The sequence below is a fragment of the Physeter macrocephalus genome, chromosome 8 (genome assembly GCF_002837175.3).
Source record: "Physeter macrocephalus isolate SW-GA chromosome 8, ASM283717v5, whole genome shotgun sequence".
Classification (NCBI taxonomy): Eukaryota; Metazoa; Chordata; class Mammalia; order Artiodactyla; family Physeteridae; genus Physeter; species Physeter macrocephalus.
This window is the reverse complement of record NC_041221.1, coordinates 142903165-142925903: the sequence shown is the minus strand read 5'-3', so window position 1 is coordinate 142925903 and position 22739 is coordinate 142903165. Positions and strand designations below refer to the sequence as shown.

The window sequence follows — 22739 nt, the reverse complement described above, 5'->3', positions numbered from 1 at the left end:
CATTTGGATGATAAAAGAAGGCTCCATGAATGTGGAAATAGGTAAACTGGGTCATTTTTTAGAAATTTATTTTATTGTTGTTTCTGGGGTTTTGTTATTATATAAGGGTTTTGCTATTTCTTCCTGTTGTTACATTATTTTATATTTTGAACAATAATTTTGGTCCATAAACCAAAAGCTCTTCAGAAAACAGGCAAAAAGACTAACACATTCCCTACTCGCTTCCCTTATCCTTCCGGTTGAAGTTCTCTATTCCCCTGTATTCTACCCTCTGACCACAGGAGGGGAGCATTTGTCTAGAAGTCCAGGAAAAAGTGTCAGCTCAAAGAAAATCCGAGATTGATTTTATGGGGCATTTTGTGTCTCTTGTTTTTGTGTTTCTCTTCTGCACGTCCATATGAAAGCAATAATCTAAATATAAACACTGTCTTGTCCACTTTTCTGGCGTGGTTTTTCACCATCTTGGTTTTTTTCAGTCTCTCCTCACTTCAGGGAAGCTGGGTTGTTGTCTTTACCCAGGCTGCAAATTCATTTGCAAACACAAAGGCTCAGGGAAACTTAGACACCAATTACAGCCTCAAAATATTCCAGACTCACTAAGATGCCAGACAAAAAGGGTCAAGGCAGTTCATCAGATTCATTCCCTAATTCTCCCCCTCCAAAGCAAGTCCTTCCCAGAGAACAGACAAGGGAAGGTATGTTATTGTGTCTAGAGTTTCTCTGTGTGAATGTACTTGAATTCTTTTAAATGGCAGTGTTATGTTTTAAATATCTTTGCCAAAACATATTATGTTTCCTAAAGGAATTTTTAAAGAAAAAATAGTGATTCGTCCTTAAAAAATATTTACCTCCCAAGAAGCACAAGAATGAAAAAAAGCAATAATTTCTGATTGTTTGTACAAAACATTGACTAGATAAGCTTTTATTCTATTAGTCTGCCATTCTTAACTGTAAATGACATTTTATACATCACTCTGTAATTGACATAGGATCCCTGCTTCTTAGTGCTGGCATCTCCTCAGTTATATAGGGGCTGCTATGGGAAAGAACAGTTCAAAACAAGCCAGGTACTTCCATTTTATTTTAATTACTGATGGACATAAAGCAGAATCCCAATTATGTTGGTCTTTTCTCTTTCTGGCCTATTTTTCTTTCTACGCTGTTATGAGAGGGAATATGTGTTTGGAAGACAGACTGGGTCCCAGCCCTAGCTTTGCCACTAGGTGTGTGTCACTGAGTTACTGAAACATTTGAAGCCTTCCTTTCCTTTTTGTAAAATGGGATAACTAAGATAATTTCCCTTGTTAGGCTGTTGTGAGAATTAAATTAGATATGTAGCAGGGTTCGTACCAAAAGTTTTAATGTGTGGCTGAGATATAAGGACTCGATCAACAGTAGGCTTCATAAGTCACATTTTAATTATTTGTAAAGTCTTCAGTTCATTTATAAGTATAAAAGGATATAGTATAGTAGATCAATATAAAACCATAAACTATGAAAGAATAGTATATGCATCTTACCCCAGACATCCCTGCCTTCACAATCCTTCCTGACTCCTGGCACTCTCTAACAAAGCCAATCAATATGTATTCTGCCAGAGCATTGCAATATTATGTGAATAGGCAGGCATTTATGTAGAGGACTAAGCAAAAATCTTACTCCTCAGGCTAGGGTTAATAGGCAGCAGAGGAGGAGCAAACAAGGGGCAGCGCAAACAAATCCTGGGCAAAATGCCAACATCAGGCATTACGGGGAAGCCTATGCAATAACCCTTGCAGTACCCCGTTGGCACCACAGGGGTCGCTATAAGGACCCGCTGTGGTCTGGGGTACCTCTGACTCAGACTACTGACAATGAAGTTTTCATTTGAGCATTAACTATTTAATTTTTCATTTGTGTACATCACAACAAGAGTCATTTTTTAAGACCCAGAAGAGACAAACATTTACTCATTCGTTGATTCCTTCGTTTATTTCTTCAGTTTTCAACAAATATTTATTGAACAGCTACCATGTCTCACTCATGCCTGTGTATGAAGGAGAATTACTGGTGTGTAAGTGACTTGCCTATTGGCAGAACTAATAAAGAGCAGAGCCAAAATGTGGGTCAGATGATCCGACTCCAAGTTTAGTCAACTTTCCACTTAATTCATGTAATTAATGCATTGTATAATACATTATGTAATCTTATATATTATGAGACATAATTATATTAATATAATCAGCAACATAGCTAACATAGAATTAATTATATATTAAGTGAATAACAACATAACAATTGCTGATCCCCTACCAGTGTCAGAATTTTCTAATACATTTTTTTCATAGGCTGTATGGCCTCCAGAGTGGTCTTTTGAATCCCAGTCCTGTTCCCCATTTGCTCTATGACCTTAATCAAGTTAATGAATGTCTCTGAGGCTCAATTTTCCCATCCATAAAATGGAAATAATACAAAGTGCCTGGAAGGGTTATGGTAAGGATTAAATTTAGATAAAGTAAAATGAAACAGTATAAAAACAGACATAAAATGCATGGTACAGGGTAGGGTTCCAGTTCTTACCATTTGTGTTTTAAACAACTTTGCATTTACTAATGAGGAAACCAACACATAAAAGTTTGGTAACTTGCCCAAGTTTATTCAGCTAGTAAGTGGCCGAGCTAGGATTTGAACTCAGCTCTCACTTCAAAGCTCGTACTCTTTCCGCTCTACTGTGCTGCCAGTGTGCTTTTTCGTCTCCGGACAGTTAGTGGGTCCTTGAGGTGAGAGAACATTTACTACTTTCCCACAGCGCCTGGAGAAGTATACATATAATAGTTGACACAAGTCTGTTAAGTGAGCAACATACTTAGACAAGGGGAGAAGACAGAATAGCAAAGTTTTGTTCTTGTTTCTACTCTTTTTCTGTCTACAAGTAATGTACTAAGGGTACCAGGAAACACAGCACACTTGTTGACTAACGATGAAAGGATACGGCCCTTCACTGTATGAAAGCTTATGAATCCACTGTGATCTGCAAAGAATCCCTTTGCCTTTTGACCCCTTTTCAAGTGGAAAGCAAGGTTCTCTTCCCATTTCCTATCCTCTGCCTCAACAGAAGGGACCACTGACTTCCCGCAGCCTACAGAGAAAAAGATGGGACTGGGGGAGTCAAGGCTGGGCTGACCCTGAGTGTGGATGACTCAACACTGCCTGCTTGGTGGGAATGGAGAGGGCACTCAAGACCCCTTCTACCTCCCACTCGTCCTTTTACTGCCTCTCTCTCACACACCCAAACGTTCTCTTGGAGTTAAAAACGAATACATATTCCAGAAAGTCCCTGGGCAAAATGAAAGTGAGTTACTAAGAAAGGCCATAATGAAGGTATTAGAATCCATCAACAGAAAATTCTTTTTTTTTTTTAGACTATCTAGCTGCCTAGTCTACAGCCCTGAGGAAAAAAGCATCATGAATGATAAGGAAACATCCTACTGGGGAATAAGGTTTTACCGAGACCGAGGTGAGGAGACGTATATGTGGAAATTGGATCAGCCAAGACAAGCTGTCAATGGCCAGGCAAACAGCGGTGTGCTGGTCAGCAGGCTCAAGGAAGAGAGGGTGAGCCTTGGTTTACACCCTTTGCAGATTTCTCTGAGGTAAATGCTTCCATCATGGCTGATTTCAAGCTACCAATGACAAAATTCCTGAATATTTAACAACTGGCCTTCAGGACTGTTATAAGCTCAAGTACATCCTGACCAGTCATTTTGAAAGGATGAGGTAACTTCCTGCCAATTTGTTACCATATGAACAATAATGTGCCTTTTTTAAGTAGGTATGTGTTTATCCCTTTAAAGTGTAGTGTGCTCTATACCCCACCCTACCACTATAATTAATAGCAGTGCTCACTGAGAGGTAAATAGAGTTAAGATGGGGTGTCACCACAAATCAGTGCATTCAAAACTGGTGAAATCGGAATCAAGTCTGTAGGTCGTATTGTTCCAAAGTCAATTTCCTGGCTTTGCCGTGGTACTATAGTCATAAGTTGTTGTCATAGGGAGAAGCTATATGGGACTCCTGTTTTCCTAACTTTGTGTTTATAATTATTTTAAAATAAAAAGTTTTGGGGAAAACCCTCAAAAAATATAGGAAAATATAAAGGTGACAGTAAAATTTCCCCCGAAATTATACCATACAGAATTAATCATCAGTATCGTTAGGTGACCATCATCTTAGACATTTTTCTTTGTAAATATTCATGTGGAAGGAGAGGGGTTAAGGCTACTTTTAGGAAAATGGAGTTCTATAGTAGATCCTATTTTTAAATACAAAATAATTTAATTGTATTTGAATGTAACAAAAGAACCTGATGTTAAATTATAAGAATCAGTGAATTTCAAATACATTTGCTGTGACCATGCATACGTGCACGCACGCACACACACACACACACACACACACAATGGAGTATCAGGTTTCTTAAATGACCAGACAAAAGCCTGTGAGACCATTTCTTTGGCCCTAAAATTAAGGCTCTGAAAATTATAAGTTGAGTTCATCTATTTCCTGTTACCAAAGATCATACCACTAAGAAAGAAAGCCTTGAGAGAGCCAGCCCACTAAGGTTTCAGAAAAGAATGCAAAAACAATGAGCATTAACCCTTCAAAGCATCTTACAGCCTTGAAACACACCGTGCATTCTGAATTTGACTCCCTGCTTTGTTTCATAGCTAAAGCTTTTGACCTTACTGTCCTCTTTTATATCTCTTAAGGCCACTGATACAGTAGTACAATATTAATGAAAAATAACAAAAAATATTTAATATTGATACTTTGTCAAAGAGTTCACTGGTTGTGTACTTCAATGAAATAATAAAAGCCATCTTACAGATACAGCAAACTTTACAATTTTTAAATCTCTGCACAGTTTTTACCTCCTTTGAATGTCATAGCAATTCTGCGCAAGAGTCCAGGCTGGTATTTTATCCCCATTTGACAAGTGGTGACAGTGAGGCTCACAGCAGGTGAGCAACTTGCCTACAGTCATAGGGAGTAGATAGAAGGGCCATGGGGTTTTACAGATTCCTGGACTTTTTCCCTTTCTATCACATGTTAATAGAAGCTTAGTATCACGTTAGGACCCTTAAAACCCCCAAATAGTAAATGTAATTTAATACAGCTTGTAATACACTCAGGAAATTAAAGCATACAAGAAAATTGAAATCTTCTCTACTCCCCTAAAGAAAAATATGTCAAACCTACTAAGAGGTTAGTAGGATTTTTTAAAATCATATTAGTGGATTATCCCATCTTACAAAGCAGGATCCAAGGGAATAGAACACAGGACAGGTAAGGTTTTATTTTGGATAGAGAAAATAATAATGGATAATATTTTTAATATGCCATGACAGTGCTACATATTTATGTGTATTACCTAGTGCTCAAACAATCCACTGAGGTAGACATAATTGTTATCCCAAATTTGCAAAAGAAGAAACTGAAGTTTGAAGAGATCAAACAGGTAGGAAGCAACAAAGGATCTGGGATTGGATCCCATGTTTATCTGATGCAAAATCTTGCATTTTTAGCCAGAGTGAGGCCATACTATACTGTGGAGACTAGAGGGAGGCCAAAGAATCAAAACCCAAGACTAGTTAAAGGTACAGCTGAAAAAAACTGAAAAAGTAAAGTTGATCTTTGGGATTGTCATGTATTCTTGGCCCCCTTCTCTTATTCCCCTTCTCCCCATAGTTATCCAATACCCAGTTAGCCACTGGGTATTTCCTCTCATCCAGATCTAAAGTTACTCTCTGAAAAGTATCTGGATCTCATTTAACATAAGGGACAAGTTACTCTTCACAGTTTTAAAATCCTTGCTCCGGAAGCTTTAGATCAAGCATTAGTCAATCCTTTGGAAGCTACATTGCTTAGTTCTCAGGAACTGGAGTTTGAGGATAGAAAAAAAAAAAAACAATTCTAAAAAATGTGACATGTAGTCAGTTGATTAGTTGATTTTGATTAGAATACCAAGACAGGGAGTTCCCTGGTGATCCAATGGTTAGGACTCTGTGCTTTCAGTGCCAAGGGCCCTGATTTGATCCCTGGTCAGGGAACTAAGATCCCACAAGCAACAGGGCCAAAAAGAAAAAAGAAAAAAGAAAAAAGAATGCCAAGACAATTAAATGGAGGAGAAATAGTCTTTTTAACAAATGGTGCTGGGACAACTGGTCTCTACATGTAAAAGAATGAATTTGGATTCCTACCTCACACCATATACAAAAATTAACTCAAAATGTATCATAGTCCTAAATGTAAGAGCTAAAAGTATAAAACTCTTAAAAGGAAGGTGTAAATCTTCATGCTCTTGGATTAGGCAATGTTTTCTTAGATATGACACCAAAAGCATAAGCAACAAAAGAAAAAATAGTGAAACTCGACATGATCAAAATTAAAAACTTTTGTGCTTCAAAAAACAGTCTCAAGTAAAAAGATGACCCACAGAATAAGAGAAAATTCAGAAAATCTTATATCTGATATGGGACATGTGTCTAAAATATATAAACATATCTTCAAGCTCAGTAGTAAAAAGCAAATAGCCAATTAAAAAGTGGCCAAAGTATCAAAATAGTTCACTAAAGGAAATATACAAAGGGCTAATAAAGACATGAAAAAATGCTTACCATCATTAGACTTCAGGGAAATGCAAATCACAATGAGATATCACAGTAGGATGACACTAATCAAAAAGAAATATAATGATCACTTTAGGCAAGGAAGAAATTGTAACCCTTATAAACTGCTGGTGGGAATGTAAAGTAGTGCAGCCATTTTGGAAAACAGTTTGCAGTTGCTCGAATAGTTAAATATACAGTTACCACATGATCTAGAGATTCTACCCCTTGGTGAATACCCAAGAGAACTGATAACATGTCCACCAAAAACTTGCACATAAATGTTCATAGCATTATTGATAATAGCCCAAAAGTTGAACAACCCAAATATCCATCAACTGATAAATTAATAAATAAAACATAGCATAACCATACATTGGAGCATGATTTGGCAATAATGAAGTAATAATATATGCTACAACATGGATGGACCTTGAAAACATTGTGCTAAGTGAATGATGCCGGTCACAAAGGACCACATACTATACGATTCCATTTATATAAAAAGTGCAGAATAGGCAAATCTATTGAGATGGTAAATAGATTAGTAGTGTCCTAGCACTGGGGGGAGGTGGAAGGTTTGAAGGTAATGGCTAAGGGATAAGGAGTCTCTTTGGGAGTGATAAAAATATTCTAAAATTGTTGTGGGGATGGATACAGCACTCTATGAATAAATTAATAGCCATTGAATTATACACTTTAAAAGTGTGAATTATATGGTATGTGAATTATATTCCAATAAGGCTGTTTAAATATAGCAATGCAACTGATGGGACGACAAATCAAGACTATGATAAGATGTCACTTCAAACCTATTAGAACAGATATAATAAAAAATAGTGACAATACCAAATACTGGCAAGGTTGTGGAGAAACTGGATCTCTCAGCTATTGCTGGTAGGAATGTAAAGTAGTACAGTCACTTGGAAAATAATTTGGCACTTTCTTAAAAGAAATCTATACATTCACGTACCATACAACCTAGCAACCACACTCCTGGGCGTTTACTCCAGAGCAATGAAAACTGATATCCAAATGAATTCCATACATTATTGTTCATAGCAGTTTTGTTTGTAATTTCAAAAAACTGAAATAACCAAAATGTCCATTCAAAAGGACAATTTGCTTAAAAAATTATGGTACAACCATACCATAGAATACTACTCAGCAATAAAATGTAGTGAACTATTGATACATGCAACTTGGGTGGATCTCAAGTTCATTACGTTGAGTGAGAAGAGCCAATTTTATGAGGTCCCCTATGTGATTCCATATATACAACATTCTCAAAATGTCAAAATTACAGAGATGGGGAACAAATTACTGGGTTGCCAGGGGTTAGGGATGGTGGAGGCAAGGGAATGGGTGTGGCTATAAAGAGGTAGCATGGGGAAGACCTTTGTGGTGATATAATAGTTCTGTATCTTGAGTCAGGGAGTGGTTACACTCACCTGTAAATGCAACAAAATGACATAGACCTATGCATACCTTGTACCAATATTAGTTTCCTGGTTTTGATATAGCACTGTTGTTAGGTAAGATATAATCATTGGAGAAAACTGGGGGAAGTGTACACAGGAACCTCTCTATACTATCTTTGCCACTTCCTGTAGATCTATAATTATTTCAAAATAAGTTAAATATATGTATGTATGTTCCTATCTACCTATCTATCACAATATAAATACACTGCCATAAATATATATATTTATCTATGACAATTCAGTTGGCAGACAGTCAGTAACTATTAACTAAGCTATTTCTTGAGGAGATATGTATAAATGTATAGGAAATGCAAGAAGATTTATTAAAGTTAAGCACACTACTCCTCGCTCCTCTCAGATGACGCCCAAGATAAAAACCAAGAGAAATGAGTCATCCTCTGGAGAAGGATGTGCCTTATCTACACTGAAACTGTGTGCAAATAAATGGTAAATAAACATGCCACACTCCCTAAATTTTTCCCATTCTAAATATACATTATAATAGTGGATTTTAGTTTCTCAAGCTGTCTAAGTCATGGCTGTGATCCCCCAGTCTGGAGGAAATGCTGTGCTTGCAAGAGCTATGACTTCATTTCCTTCCAGAGCAAGTTCCCCCCTTTCAGGTTCTTGCACATGTGAAATTCCCTCGTCTTTCACTCCATGGGGCAGCTGGTTCCCAGCCTTGGAGTAAATTCAAACATTGCGGTTCAGAACATGCCAGCAGCTGCCAGAAGGATCCTAATCTTTCAGTTCCTGGGCCATTGGGGAAAGGGTTTTTGGCCAAGGTAATCAGAGACTGACTCCACTTAATACAAACCAGACAGCCAGGGTGGCGGGCTTCCCCTCGGGAGCCTGGCTCAGCTTCTCATCCATACAGACTCCTCTCGCAGAGTCTCAGCTGCATGAACCTCATCCCTCACTGATCATGTCCCTCCCCAGCAGGAGTGGAACAAAGCTCTGTGAACTCGGTGGCCACACACAAACTTGTACTCCATCTCTTAGGTTGCCGGGGCCCACCAGGCCAGGATGGACTCAACAAGGGTGCCCTCACCACACTGGAACCCACCTCCAATGATCTTTGTATCTCTAATTACAATTCCTCAAGCCTGCTACCCAACTGCCAAACTTCCTGCTATACTTCACGTTGTTATATATATTTTCTTATCTCCTACAAAGTGTCATACCACCCACATCAAAGTCCAATTACTATTGTTACCATTATTATTGACAGTCCCCATTTCAAAAAAGCTTATTCTAGGATTTTATATACAGCATTTAATTTAGTCATGACAACAACCATCAATGTTAGACAATTACTTTCTCAATATTCCAAACAAACTAAAAACGATATCAGCAACAACTGAGGTCTGCATATTTCCAAGTCCTTGCTTATTAATGTTGCCACCATAGGTCTGCCTGTGATACAGAAGGACCTGTCTTTCCATGGTCCGTGCTGTGACCTTCGGAATGTGAGACACCTGAGCTTGAACCCTGTTAGATGACTCTTGATCAGTGGCCCTTGTACAGCACATAGTGGTCTGAGCCCATTTCCTCATCTGTGAAAATTGAAGATGAAAATAATGCCTGCCTCACTAAACTGTTGAATGAATTAAATGAGATAATAATGTATGTAAACTACTCAGCCTGATACCTGACAAAAAATGGACCCCAGTGAATGTCTCTCAAGTGAATTAAGAAATGAGCCTATAGCAATTAACATGAATAGGGGAGAAAAGAGAGAGAAAATGCCAATGACTGACAGGATTCAAAGTCATATTTAGCTTTGTGACACTGGCCAGACACATTTAGATAAGGGAGTCCCATGGCTTTCTCCCAATTCCGTTGCCTGTTGCTGTCTGTAGAAGTTCAGTGCTAATCAGGCCACACCATGCCCTTGGGAGCAATTCACTTTGGTTCTATAGGCACCAACGACATCTCTAAGGCAGCTGTTCAAAAACACTTTTTTAAAAAAAATTTATTTATTTTATTTATTTATTTTTGGCTGCAGTGGGTCTTCATTGCTGCACGCGGGCTTTCTCTAGTTGTGGCGAGCGGGGGCTACTCTTCGTTGCGGTACACGGGCTTCTCATTGCAGTGGCTTGTCTTGCTGCAGAGCACGGGCTCTAGGTGCGCGGGCTTCAGTAGTTGTGGCATGTGGGCTCAGTAGTTGTGGCTCGTGAGCTCTAGAGCACAGGGTCAGTAGTTGTGGTGCACAGGTTTAGCCGCTCTGCAGCATGTGGGATCTTCCCAGACCAGGGCTTGAATCCATGTCCCCTGCATTGGCAGGCGGATTCTTTTTTTTTTAGTCATCAAAATAACCTATCAGGGTTTATTAGAAAACACACCAGATAAGGCAGGGTTCCTTCAAAGCAACCACGGGAGGAGTCACAATAATTTTAAAAGAAACCCTTCCACGCTAAACTGACAACACTGCCACCCGTCCAAGTGGGGACAGAGCCCAACCTGGGGGCAAGCATCCTACCCACAGGCTGGACCGGGACCGGGCCCACCCAGAGTCTCCTTGCAGAAGACCTCGGCCGTCTGTCTCACTTCAGGTACTTGTCCTGCTGGTCAGCCAGGATTTTGGCTGAGGATTTGGCATCGTAGAAGAGCTCACTGATCTCCTCGACGTGCTCCTTCTCAGTGCCGTCCTTCCTGTTGATCTTGGCCAGCAGGTTGGCCAGGGTCAGCAGCTGCACCGTGTACCTCAGAGTGGTCTTGGTACCAATCTCCCCCAGGTGGTTCAGCGCTTTCTCACTGATGTTGATTCCCTCTGTCTGAGCTCGGATTTTAATGATCTGTTTCATCTCCTGCAGGGTGTACAGCATGGTCCGGATGATCATCACTCGGTCCAGAAGGTTGAGAGGGATGCCGTGAGGAGAGGTGATGTCCTCTTTGGCCCTGATGACACAGTTGCCTCAGTTGGACACAAAGATGATGATGGGGGTGATGGAAGACTCCAGCGCCTGGTGCAGGTAGGTAAAGCACTTGATGTCAAGCATGCGGACCTCATCAATGAACAGAACCCCCAGAACCAGCTCTGCCACGCCCTGGTGGACGTGCTTGTTCACCAGCTTGTTAATCTCCCCTCAGAGTTTGTCTGTGATCTCCGTCTTCTTTGGCTTCATGAGCTGGCCCATCAGGGACAGGATGTCTTGTCCCCCCGGGGCCATGTGTTGGCCACGTCCAAGTCATGCAAGGTCACGTCTTGGATGATTTCCTTCTTCTTGTGCACATCCCCCTTGGGCAAGGAGACGTACTCTTCAGCTTCAAGGTCGAATTCTGTGGCGTAGGTATCACACCTGCCCTGCCTCTTCACGGCCCCACTGTTGGCTTCGATGTAAATCACATCTCCAGCTTTTACTCACTCTTTCTGCAAACTTTCAAAAACGCTGGGGTCCAGTTTCAAGTGTTCGGTCCCCTTGGCTGTCTTGAGCCCTATGATCACGTGGCTGATGGTCTTGCCCTAGCCCTCCATGGGGTTCTCCGTCTCACATGGGGTGAGCTCCGTGACCTCGCCTTCATAAACCTCTTTGGTCTCTTTTAGCCGCAGCCCAATGGCCCTGCGGAAGTTCTCCATCAGCACTTCTGTCTCCTTGATCTCCGTGGAGTGAACTTCACTCCCCACCATCCGGCAGAAAGGGACCTTACTACCCAGTTCCTGAGCAATAGCCAGAGCTAGACCTGTCTTGCCAGTTCCAGGAGGCCCTGCCAACAAGACAGCACTTCCAGCCATTTTCTTGCTTTCGATTAATTCCATTATCACACTACGTGCCTTGCGCCTGTTCTCCTGGCCCTCGAGCCCCGAGGCCACCGCCTTGGCCAGGCCTCCCTCGTCCAGCTCCAGCCCCTTCACGTGGCTGTGGGAGGTGATGCGCTGCATCTTTGTGGTGCTGTTCACCTTCTCAATCTTCATCCTGTGCACCTGGAGCCCGAGCGCCCGCTGAGCCCTGGCAGCCCGCAGGTGGATTCTTAACCACTGCGCCACCAGGAAAGCCCCCAAAACACTTTTTTTTGAAACTGAAGTGTATAATGATTTATAATGTGTTAGTTTCTGGTATACAGCAATGTGATTCGTTTTATATATATATAAACCAAATATATATATATATATATATTCATTTTCATATTCTTTTCTGTTATAGTTATCACAGGATATTGAATATAGTTCCCTGTGCTATATAGTAAGACCTTGTTGTTTATCCACTCTATGTTAAAATAATTTTCATCTGCTAATCCCAAACTCCAATCCCTCCCTCCCCCACCCCCCTTGGCAACAACAAGTCTGTTCTCTATGTCTTTGAGACTGTTTCATAGATAAGTTCATTTGTGTCATATTTTAGATTCCATATATAAGTGATATCATATGGTATTTGTCTTTCTGTTTCTGATTTACTTCACTTAGTATGATAATCTTTAGGTACATCCATGTTGCTACAAATGGTATTATTTCATTCTTTCTTATGGATGAGTAGTATTCTATTGTATATATGTACCACATCTTCTTTATCCATTCATCTGTCGATGGACATTTAGGTTGTTCTCGAGTCTTGGCTATTGTGAATAGTGCTACTATGAACATAGGGGTTCATGTATCTTTTTGAATTATAGTTTTGTCCAGATATATGCCCAGGAGTGGGATTGCTGGATCATATGGCAACTCTATTCTTAGTTTTCTGAGGAACCTCCATACTCTTCTCCATAGTGGCTGCACCAACTTATATTCCCACCAACAGTATAGGAGTGTTCCTTTTTCTCCACAGCCTTCCAGCATTTGCTATTTGTAGACTTTTTAATGCTGGACATTCTGACCAGTGTGAGGTGACACCTCACTGTAGTTTTGATTTGCATTTCTCTAATGATTAGTGATGTTAAGCATCTCTTCTTGTGACTTTTGGCCTTCTCTTTGTCTTCTTTGGAGAAACATCTATTTAGGTCTTCTGCCCATTTTTGATTGGGTTGTTTGTTTTTTTGTTGTTGAGTTGTAAGAGCTGTTTGTATATGTTGGAAATTAAGCCTTTGTCGGTCGCATCATTTGCAAATATTTTCTCCCAGTCCTTAGGTTGTCTTTTTGTTTTGTTTATGGTTTCCTTTGCTGTGCAAAAACTTATGTTTTGATTGGGTCCCATTTGTTTATTTTTGCTTTTATTTCTATTGCCTTGGGAGACAGACCTAAGAAAACATTGGTATGATTTATGTCGGAGAATGTTTTGCCTATGTTCTCTTCTAGGAGTTTTATTGTGTCCAGTCTTATATTTAAGTCTTTAAGCCATTTTGAGTTTATTTTTTTGTATGGCATGAGGGTGTGTTCTAACTTCATTGATTTACATGCAGCTGTCCAGCTTTCACAATACCACTCTTTGAAGAGACTCTCCTTTCTCTATTGTATATTCTTGCCTCCTGACTGTATGTGTGTGGGTTTATTTCTGGCTTTCTATTCTGTTCCATTGATCTATACATCTGTTTTTGTGCCAATACCATACTGGGTTTTGTTTTGTTTTGTTTTGTTTTTATTTAACGTCTTTATTGGAGTATAATTGCTTTACCATCGTGTGTTAGTTTCTGCTTTATAACAAAGTGAATCAGCTATACATATAGGTATATCCCCATATCTCCTCCCTCTTGAGTCTCCCTTCCATCCTCCCTATCCTACCCCGCTAGGTGGTCACAAAGCACCCAGCTGATCTCCCTGTGCTATGTAGGTGCTTCCCACTAGCTATCTCTTTTACATTAGGTAGTGTATATATGTCCATGCGACTCTCTCACTTCATCCCAGCTTACCCTTCCCCCGCCCCGTGTCCTCAAGTCCATTTTCTACGTCTGCGTTTTTATTCCTTACCATACTGTTTTGATTACTGCAGCTTTGTAGTATTGTCTGAAGTCTGGGAGGGTTATACATCCAGCTTTGTTCTTTTTCCTCAGGATTACTTTGGCAATTCTGGGTCATTTATGCTTCCATATAAATTTTATGATTATTTTTTCTAGTTCTGTGAAAAATGTCATGGGTAACTTGATAGGGATCAAATCTGTAGATTGCTTTGGGTAATATGGCCATTTTATCAATATTAATTCTTCCAATCCAAGAGCATGTGATATCTTTCCATTTATTTGAATCATCTTCAGGGAGTTCCCTGGTGGTCCAATGGATTCATCTTCAATTTCCTTTATCAATGTTTTACAGTTCTCAGCATTTATCTTTCACCTCTTTGGTCAGATTTATTCCTCAGTGTTTCTTATATGATTTTAAAAGAGATTTTTTTTTTTTTTTTACTTTCCTTTTCTGATATTTCAGAAATGCAACAGATTTCTGTATGTTAACCTTGTATCCTGCTACCTTGCTCAATTTGTTTATCAGTTCTAGTAGTTTTTGTGTGGCATCTTTAGAGTTTTCCATATATAGTATCATGTCATCTGCATATAATGACAATTTTACCTCTTCTCTTCCTAATTAGATACCTTTTATTTCTTTTTGTTGTTTGATTGCTGTGGCTAGGACTTCCAATACTATGTTGAATGGAAGTGGTAAGAGTGGGCATCCTTGTCTTGTTCCAGATTTTAGTGGGAAGGCTTTCAGGTTTTGCCATTGACAAAAACACTGTTTTTGAGAAGGACTCACCCAAAAATGTTATATCTGAAGATCTCTCTCTCTCTCTCTCTCTCTCTTCTGCTAGTCAGAGGAATAACTCCATACAAAAGCAAAATTCATGGGAACACTGACTCATATCTATGTTGAGCCCAGTGTCTCTATATCATCAGTTCATCAATTCTGAGACTTTGACATTTTACCTACTAGTAAAATAGGAGGGAAATAGGGAGAAACCTCAAAAAGGTATTTTGTAAAATAAAGAAGATTTTAAAGCAAAAGCATAGAAAGAACTTATCTCTATTTTTAAAAATTGTATAAAATTTGATTAACACTCATCACAGTGATCTATTTTTTCTTATTCTACTATATACCCATGAAAACTTTGTTATGGAACTAACCTCAATATATGGACAGGTATTTAGGAATGACTGCAGTATATTATTTGTTTCATAAAAATCCAGAAACACTGTTACTATTCTCAGTTTACATTGGAAGAAACTAAAGATAAAGAGATTAGGGTAAAGAGATTTTTCAAAGACACAGTGCATTAGACTGAGTGGGTGGACTCAGACCCAAAAAGCTCAGAATTAGGAAGTTCTCATGTTGCAGTGCCAGCAACCTATGAAATGCTAAGTAATTCACAAAAGCTTAGTCACAGCAAATTTTAGGCTACAGTTATGTAGCTGTAAATATATAAAAGAAAATTGAAATTTTCATCAATTATCTTTAGTTTTTCCACTCCCCCAAAAACAAATTATATAATCTAGATAATCTAAAAATATGGTTACTGATTCAATATAAGAATAATATTCATCTATATATTGCATTTATATATATATTCTCAAATTAAGAGAACATAGCTTCATCATTCTCTCTTTCTCTGTCTTCCTCCCCTGCCTCTCCTCTTTTCCAACATCTAACACATACTCCCCTACATTCTCAGTGCTACCTAATGTCTTGACCTTTCATATACTCTGTACACTACAGTAGGAAAGTGTTGGGGTGAGTAGGGTTTTTATAAGTTTGTATATGGTTTTAGAAACAATTTGATAATGATAACATCTTGGAAACTCAGCTAATTAAAAGCCACTCAAACTCTGATGCCAGGTCCCCATATCACGATAAAGTATTTCCTCTTGAGGTAAGGCTGCCTGGATCAATCTGCTAAGACTTCTCAGCTCCTGAGTCTTTATAATTACTTCCCTTTAGAGCCGCTATTTTAGAGCAATGCCTAGTGTCACCATAATTGTTGCATTTTTTGGTGGACTAGACACCCTGCACGCAAACAGTTGAGCTGACCACACATCTGAGTGAGCCAACTTATAGCCAACTCCATGCTTGGGAATAATCAGCGGAGCTCCCAAACCAAGTCCCATGGACCTCCATTCTTCAGGGTGTCATTATGTGCGCCTTTCTGCTCCCTCACTCCAAACAACAGCAGGTGCAATAGAAACAACAATGCTTCATATTCAGATTTATTTAGTTAATGCTGAATTATGTTATTTTCATATAGGCCTGCTCAGAAACTGTATGCTAATATTCATGATGAGTTTCCAAATACGCTGAGTTTGTCAAATATATTAAACCAAAGCACCCATTTTTATAGGATTCAAGGAGGTAACTTTAAAAAAAATTTCCTGCACTATTATTTGTGGAAGTGTGGCTTGGGAAATTATGTTCAAGCATCAATGTGTTAAACCAGAGTAGCTTACTTGAAACTTTTCATATGTGTAAAATATTTCCCTAACTTTATACCCTAGAGTGAAAAGATAAATTACAGATGCTTTTATTCTCCAGAATTCATGACTCCCTGGACTTGGGCCTGAAACATTCTATAATTTTTCTCCTTTCCAGGACCCAAGGCCACCTCCCTCCATAAATCTATCCTCAGCTATAATTATAAAAGCGAGAGTTTAATAAAAGCACGAAATGTTCCAATAACCATGCTGCATGCAATATTTCACTTAAACCTCTGGTTAATGCTGTGAAATACCTATAATTATTGTTCCCATTTACATATGAGGGATCTAAGTCTTGCTAGGTTAAAGCATTTTCGAGATCACTTGTATAATTCTTGGAACTGAGGCATACTGTCTGTAGAGCCAGCATCTTTCAACACTTATTCTTTCTCTGTTGTGTAAGTCCTAGTGCCTCTACTGATTCTTTATTATACTTGATCTTGTAAAAAGCTGCACATGACTCACACACTTCTGCAGCCCCCAGTGCCTTAACAGTGTTTCATCAGCACTTTTGTATTTAAAAAGAGATAGAAAATAGCCAAAAGGATCAAGACATCTGCAGAGGGGCAAAGGGGACTGACTGGCTCTCCCTTCCCAGACAAAGGCTTTGTCCATCTTAGTCCTTTGTGAGCTGCTCCACACTTGAGGGATCCTCGGGGAACACAAAAGACTTGGGAAAAGGGAAGAGCAGTCCAACTGACTGATAAAAAGCCTTCTCTGTGTCATGTTCTTCTAACTTGGACCCCAGTGAATACCATTTGTTTAAATAATGATGAGCACATAATAGATATGATGAGGTTGCCAAGAGCCCATCCATTCAGCCTCTATTTGGCTAAGGGAAAAACAAAAAAAGAAAAAGAAAGAAAACAACCCACCCTGATGTGGTTATGACATGATTCATTGGGCTCAGATTTCGCCAAACTGAAGTTTGAACTGGAATCCCAAGATCTATCAGTTCTAAGGAATAAAGAAGTTGGCAGATGAACAGGACCTGCCTCCACCCTCAAAACAAAAGTGGGAGGAGACAACTGGTAACTACTTAGGAATAACTGTCAGAGCAGCAGACCTCAGTGGTACTCCCTTCCTGTTACTGCCTGAGTTGGGTAATGGGCGATGGGTTTTAGATGGCAGAGGTATACAGGGGAAAGATACTGACCTTTGGCATCACTGGATTGAGGTTGGAGGTCTAGCTCTTTCTTGCTCAGATTATGTGCTCTTGATCAAGTTAACATTACGTCTCTGAGACTTGGTTTCCTTCACTGGAAAAAGTGGAGAAAATATAGCCAACAAACAACCATATAACAACTTTTATGAAAATTCAATAATTTAGTATGCCTATAGTCGAAATAGAAAAATTTTGCTCCTCATTGAAAGCAGAATGCCCACCACTGAAACCATGGATGATGCATTAATCTCTTCCCATCTCTACTCTCACCCAAGAGCCCTAAACTCTCCTCCCTGTTTTAGCCACACTTCACATAAAATTTTTAAAAGGAGCATGTAGTGCTTAAAATCCAGTATAGTAGTTAAAAAAAAAAAAATAGAGATGCTGGTGAAGCCATTATGTTTTGAGGTATCCATGAGACTTAGTCATCTCCAGGGAAGAAAATGGGAGATTGTTATAACTCATCATGCACCAAAGTTCACAGCTATCCCTGTTGTACCCTGAAGACTGACATTGTAACTTAACAGAGGCATCAGCACACCTCCCTGGCCTCCAGCAGAGGGTATTCAGAACTGCCCATTGAGGAATGGTAACTGAATATTGTTCTTGCAGGTGGAGACTGCTGTGATCCAGACTTCTCTGGCAAGAATGCTGCAACCCAACTAGCATAACTTGTATCTCATGGTGTTGCCAATTTTATTTCCCTTTATCCTATTCTCTGTGTAAGCAAGGGGAGGTACCAGATGGTGGTAATAAACTTGCCCATTGATTGGAACCCTACACACCAAGAAACCTTACTATCTACATAGGAAGTGTTACCAAACTCAGGTCCCCTGAGAGGCAGTTGTTTGTAGAAAGGGAAGTTGCTTTTAATCAGAATGCCAGCAATCTGGGGAGTTGGACTCAGTGTCTCCCAAAAACCATTTCCCAAGATTCTGTTCGACCATGAAAGTTTTTAAAGGGAAAAAGAAAAGTAATCTCAATTAATCATTGAGATTGGGGGTCAGAATTGTCACCATCCCCCACTGCGTGCAGGCTTGTTGACTTGTGATCTTTCTTCAGATGCTATCTTGTTCACACAGTTTGTTTGCAAGATCACTGAAAGGGAAGCTAGAGAAGAGATGTGGTCAGCTGTTAATTACTTATTCTTCCTTTCTACTTCTTCTCACTGCTGCGGCCCCTCCCGTTGCGGAGCACAGGCTCAGCGGCCATGGCTTACGGGCCCAGCTGCTCCACGGCATGTGGGATCCTCCCTGACCGGGGCACCAACCCGTGTCCCCTGTATCGGCAGGCGGACTCTCAACCACTGCGCCACCAGGGAAGCCCCATTTCTACTTCTTTGATCTACGGAAAGAACCAACAGGTTAGGCAAGATATTGTGTGATCAAAAGATACGAAAGGTGTGCTAGGGTGGGAGATGAGTAGAACATGCAGGACCCTTGAATTAAAAGTTAGTTACTATGTAGCTTTGCTTAAATTGACAAGGAAAGGGTTTCCTGCTGAGGGCAATTTCTTGCAAAGAGTTGCTTATAAATGTACTCAATAAATGAAACTGACTTTATAATTTAAGACAAGACCAGTGAGGTGAGAACCTTCTTTCCAAGATAGGAAGAATTTAAAACCATGTACAGATGATCATCAAGGCGAGTCCCAGATATTATCCTCACAATTCCCAGAAATATCATCTAATCTCCATCAATTTTGCCCAGACTTTCATTTTCTTTAAACTCAGTCTCTTTAAGCTGGTGCCTAATTAACTTGTTATTCTTCAAAATATCTTCTTTGTCAACTTCTCCCCCATAGTTCCTGTAGGGGAGGAAAAATAATTTTCCCCCTACTCTTCTAGGTTCTTGGCTGAGAAGCCCATGTACTAAGAGACAAATTAACAGGAGAAAAACAAAAGTTTAATAATATGTATACCTCCTATATATGTGGCAGATACCCAGGAAAACTGAGTACCTCCCCAAATGGCCCAAGTCACCACCTTAAATACCTTCAGCTAATGACAAAAGAAAGATGTGTTGGGTGGGGAGGAGGGCATCTATGGAAGTTTTACAGGCAAAGCGCAGTAAACAAGGATTTAAGTCCATGCCTTCTCCATTGGTAAGAGTTTCTAGAGATTTGGCCATCCTCCTCTTCCTGGTAGAGACACCCTTACAAATAGAGATTTCCCTTATAAATATAAGTATAAAGGGTAACTTCTGCTTGTTTTCAGAGATTCTCCTGTGTCTGCAGCTTTTCTAAAATAATCAACCCAAAATAACCTATATGCCAAAGAGGAGTATTTTTATTGTAATGATTATTTAATTTATTTTTTATTTTATTTTACTTAAAAAATTTTTTTAATTTATTTATTTTTGGCTGCATTGGTCTTCATTGCTGCATGCGGGCTTTCTCTAGCTGCGGCAAGCAGGGGCTACTCTTTGTTGCGGTGCGCGGGCTTCTCATTGCTGTGGCTTCTCTTGCTGCAGAGCACAGGCTCTAGGCACACTGGCTTCAGTAGTTGTGGCATGCAGGCTCAGTAGTTGTGGTGCACGGGCTTAGCTGCTTCACAGCATGTGGGATCTTCCCGAACCAGGGCTCAAACCCACGTCCCCTGAATTGGCATGCGGATTCTCAACCACTGCGCCACCAAGGAAGCCCCCAAAGAGGAGTATTTTGAGGTGGTATTTTTTTTTTCCCTTCACTCCATTCTCTTTCCACTTGTGCATTACCTCCCTTCTATATAAGTAGACTCTATTTATATCAGAAGTATACCCAAATTATTCTAAAAATGATTTGAGTAATCTCATATGTATTTATGTGAGCCATAACCCCCAGCCAACTGACACACATACACATACAAAAAATTATTATGTAAAATCAAGAGTCTGAGGTATGAAAAATGACCAGGTCACAGAAAAGAAACCAGCCATCTTCTACCCCTCCCCCACTGCTGTGGGTTTGCAGAGAAGGATTTGCAGTCCTCACACTAAGAAGCTGGAGGGTATGTATGCTAGGCTCCATGGGAATAAACAAGAAAATAGCAACCAAGTGAATTAGACATCACTACCTAAATAATTCAAGTAAAGGACAGCATTTGCTCAGTAAGTACCTGAACATTTAAGCCTTGGAAACTTTATCTGGGCCTGATTTGGTCAATTAATTAAACTATTTTAGTTTACTCTTTTTCTTTGCCTAACTGTAACTACCTATCCCCAAGCTAAACCCACCCAGGGTGGTATTTCAAGATAACCTAATCCCCCAGTTTTGATCTCAGTGTGAGGCCCTTCAGAACTCAATCACTGGGGTCCAGAATCAAACAGCACTTAAGAATCTGCTCTTTCAATTTTCATACAAAGAACTTCCTGGGACACAGACAGGTACCCGACTGACTCAGTCTGACATCTACACCTACCATGGCCCCCACCCGTAAGAAACTAGACCACCAACCCTTCAAGGGCCTCCCAGTAAAGGTGGAACAAGTCATTTTTCCCAGGACAATCATGGCTCCCTCTATCCCTAACCTGGTAAGGGAAGCCACAAAGAGTGATTAAGGGTATGTCCTTGTTTAAAAAGTTATTATCAAGTATTACAAGATGATATAGCTGGCAAGTTCCTCAGCTGAAAAGAGAAACACAAAAGTCTAATTCTATACTCTGTTTTTGAATGCCAGTTTAAAAAAAAAATTCAAATGATAATGATTATGCAAGAAAAACACAAGGCCCCACCAGACTCCTAGAAATGCATATGAAGATACAAACTAAAGAAGCCAAGAACTTCCTAAGGAAAGATCTGTGAAGGGGTCCAGAGGGAAGGTCTTGGAGGGAAAAGAAGTTAAAGCCAGCAGACTAGGTGATGCTGAAAATTCGGCCTCTGTGCCCTGGTGCCAAATAGAATCTCAGAGACAGAGTTTTGGGTGAAGCAGAAAAGAACAGTTTTATTGCTTTACCAGGCAAAGAGGGACACAGTGGGCTCGTGCCCCCAAAAACTGTGTGTCCCAACCGGGAGAATTTGGTGAGGAGTTTTATAGAAATCGTTCAAGGATGGGGTTGTTGATAAGGATCAGGGTTTGTGCAGGGCCTGCACTCCTTTAATCTGGTCTCCTGATGAACTTTTCTGGTTCCTTTAATCTGGCCTCAGGTGGTCTCCTGATGAGTTTTTCGAGGTTATCTAGAATGAAGAATGCTAACATCTTCCTTTTGTTGGGGGTTTTAGTTCTGTAAAGAGCTCAAAGATATTGTTATGAGTATCCCTTGAGGTGGAATCTGTCCCCCTCCCTGGCAGGACCCCCGGGGTGGGGGGGTACACAATGCATATACACAACTGTGTACATACTATGTTTCCACAACGGAACTTTGGGTACACAAAGCATATACACAATAGTGGACATACAATGTTTCCACAAAGGAACTTTGGGTACACATTGCATACACACAACTGTGTACATCGTATGTGTCCACAAAAAAACTTCGGATACACAATGCACATACACAATAGTGGACATACTATGTGTCCACAGAGGAACTGTGGGTACACAATGCATATACACAACTGTGGCTGGACCCCAGCAGGGTGCCCGGGCCCCACCTCAGGGAACTTTGTGTACATTATGTATATACACAACTGTGTATGTAATATGTGCTCCTCCCTTTTCTTTGCATTTCCTCCTTTCCCTGATTAGTAACTGTTGGAATCTGCCCTTTGGGATTCAGGGAAGGTCATGGAGGCTGGAGTCTATTCCCTACAAACAAGAAATAGGGGACAGAAAGGCTTCCATCCCCAGGAGCCCCACAATGTACAGCTCGGTTTCATAGGGAGGCCATGGAAAAGGAGAGTTGGAAAAAAGAAAGAACATGTCTAGCACCAGGACAGAAAACATAGAAAAAGAACAAAAACAGGAAAAGTGGATTTTATGAAATCTGGACATATATTTGAGATGTTAGTGTATTTGCAAAAGAAATGATTCAATCTTACAGCTGCCGATGGGTGAGCAGAGACGGCTAGGCGATCCAATCTCATTTGAGTTGTAGATCCTTCTTTTTTTAAAATTATTTATTTATTTATTTATTTATGGCTGTGTTGGGTCTTCGTTTCTGTGCGAGGACTTTCTCCAGTTGTGGCAAGCGGAGGCCACTC

General features: G+C 40.1%; 1 pseudogene; it reads right to left on the bottom strand.

The window, feature by feature from the left end:
• Positions 1-10677: 10677 nt before the first annotated feature.
• On the bottom strand, positions 10678-12047 carry LOC102978704 (ruvB-like 1; annotated as a pseudogene).
• Between the last annotated feature and the right edge of the window lie 10692 nt (positions 12048-22739).